General features: G+C 35.1%; 1 long non-coding RNA gene across 1 annotated transcript; it reads left to right on the top strand.

Moving 5' to 3' along the window:
• Positions 1-1,696: 1,696 nt before the first annotated feature.
• LOC109582464 (uncharacterized) lies at positions 1,697-2,096 on the top strand. The gene is made up of 2 exons (XR_002185100.1): positions 1,697-1,810; positions 1,863-2,096. It is a non-coding gene; the product is annotated as an uncharacterized LOC109582464 (long non-coding RNA).
• Positions 2,097-2,329: the final 233 nt, after the last annotated feature.

Genomic DNA, 2,329 nt, shown 5'->3' with positions numbered 1-2,329 from the left:
ACCCACCGACTGCTAAACGCTCAATCTATGCCTCACCCCTCACTCTCTCTCCTCCCTTCTCCACCTTCTCTAACTCCACCCACCAAAACGACGTACGCTCTCCGTCGGTCTTCGATTCAATAGTGACCACGCCCATTGTGTCACGCCCAGTCCCCTCCTACTACGAAAATGTGCCAACTCAGCAATATTGTCTAGACAGCGTTACAAAAAGAGTCAATTTATCGGAGAATATGATATCCTTAAATTCACCTCTGTCTCAAGATTCGAGTGCTTTTCTACCATTTAAATGCGATGATGGCCTTGACCACGCCCAGCACATTCCTCATAACCACGCCCACCATATTTCCCGTGGCCACGCCCAGAATTCTAGTCACAATAGCCCTGCCCCTAATGATAAAGAGGCTGGAAAGGGTTACGATGGGATCGGTGCTAGTTTTCATCCAGTGACTACAATATCCTGATTATTATTATTATTATTATTATTATTATTATTATTATTATTATTATTATTATTACTATTACTATTACTATTACAGGTAATCTATTCAGCTTTCTCTCTCCCTCCCTCTCCCTCTCTCTCTCCCTACCCCATATATTATGTTTGTCATTCTATTATTGTATGTTATTCACACTGTACATTATATATTTCATAAGTCTCTCTCCCTCTCTCTCTCCTCATGTTTTGTTTCTTCTATAAGATTGTGTATACTAATGTACATGATGTACTACATGTGTATGTGTATGTACATGTATGCAATTCACTTCTCTCTCTCTTTTCTAATAATACATACTCTCACTTACTGTATCTCAACCACATTTATTCCATATTATTATTATTATTATTATTATTATTATTTATTCATTCGTCCCGTATTTTATTGTTACTACTGATAATTATTCTGATTTTGTTTAAAACAGTAATTATTTTCATCCTATTGCTACACACATTATGAACATTCAATTTCAATTTATTGTTGTTACTTCGTATTTCTTCTGGTGTCATGTTGTTTATTCATAATAGAAACTGATGATATTACTATTCTCTCCCAAGTCTATAGACTTTGTGATTGTTTGCATATGCAATTAATAACATCAAACAGTTTGTGGTAAGAAACCGTGAAAGTCCACATAGATAATGGTGGAAATTAGCGATTTTATGCCCACAGGGATGGGAGCTAGTTTTCATCCAGTGACTACAATAAGTCTCTCTGCCTCCTTGTAATCTTTTGTTTATTCTATAATATTGTGCTATTGTACGGTACACAATGCATTTCTCTCTCCTAATACAAATGTACATGTACTCTCACTTATCTCAACCACATTTATTCCATAATTATTATTATTATTTATTCATCTGTTCCGTATTTTATTGTTACTAATGATAATATTTATTCTGATTTTGTTTAAAACAATTATTATTTTCTCTTAATTTTTCATCCTATAGCTCATACTTATCTTCAATTTATTGTTGTTGTTATTACTTTCTTCCATGTCGTGTTAATTTATAGCAAAAATGGTTTTGAACAATGAGCTGTTTTCTATGTAATTTGGATAATTTTTGCACCAGCCTCCATTTATTTACTGCAGTAGCTCATCAAACCTAAACCATCCTGTTTATTTTCACAATGAATAATCATTATTCATAGCAGGTTGCATAGGCATACCGGTAGTTTCATTTCCGGGATTTTCCGCCCACCTTAGAGGTCTCATTTTTAAAATCTAGCTTAGCTCTAGTATAGATACTAGACGTGGCTCTAGCCTCTAGTTTCGCTCTGAAGCTCTCATATAATGTCCCGGTCTTTCAGTTTAAGTAAGTTGTTCAGTTATAATTGAGCACGTCATCAAATTCTTGTGCTTTTCAGGTATTAAAGATCTGCATCAGCTCACAGGCACACTGAGTGACGTTTACTTTGATAAGACTAAATGGTTTGACCTTGGATTATCGCTTCATCTACCTGAAACGGAGCTTAAAGCTATAAAAGATGATTGTAGTAGCGATTCTCATAAATGTCTACGTGAATGTCTGTGCTTGTGGTTGAAGTCAGCTGGAAGCCCTCAGGCTCAGGTTCTTGCAAATGCTCTTGATGATATTTCAATAAAACCCGCTGCTGAAAGAATTAATAAAATATGTAAGCATCATAGTCAAAACCCCAAACTAATGATATAGATCTATCTAGCGCATAGGTGAATACTGGTATTAGTTACTGCATATGCTCATTTTGTGGCCAATCAATATTAATCTTTAAGGTCAAAATCTCAAAACAACTTATTAGATATTGTTGTTACTATTCAAGAGGATTATGTGATGGGCGTGTGCTTATTAGTAATG

Source organism: Amphimedon queenslandica, unplaced genomic scaffold (genome assembly GCF_000090795.2).
Source record: "Amphimedon queenslandica unplaced genomic scaffold, v1.1 AMPQUscaffold_13382, whole genome shotgun sequence".
Lineage (NCBI taxonomy): Eukaryota > Metazoa > Porifera > Demospongiae > Haplosclerida > Niphatidae > Amphimedon > Amphimedon queenslandica.
Note: the sequence above shows the minus strand (reverse complement) of the source record. Positions and strands in the feature narration are given on the sequence as shown.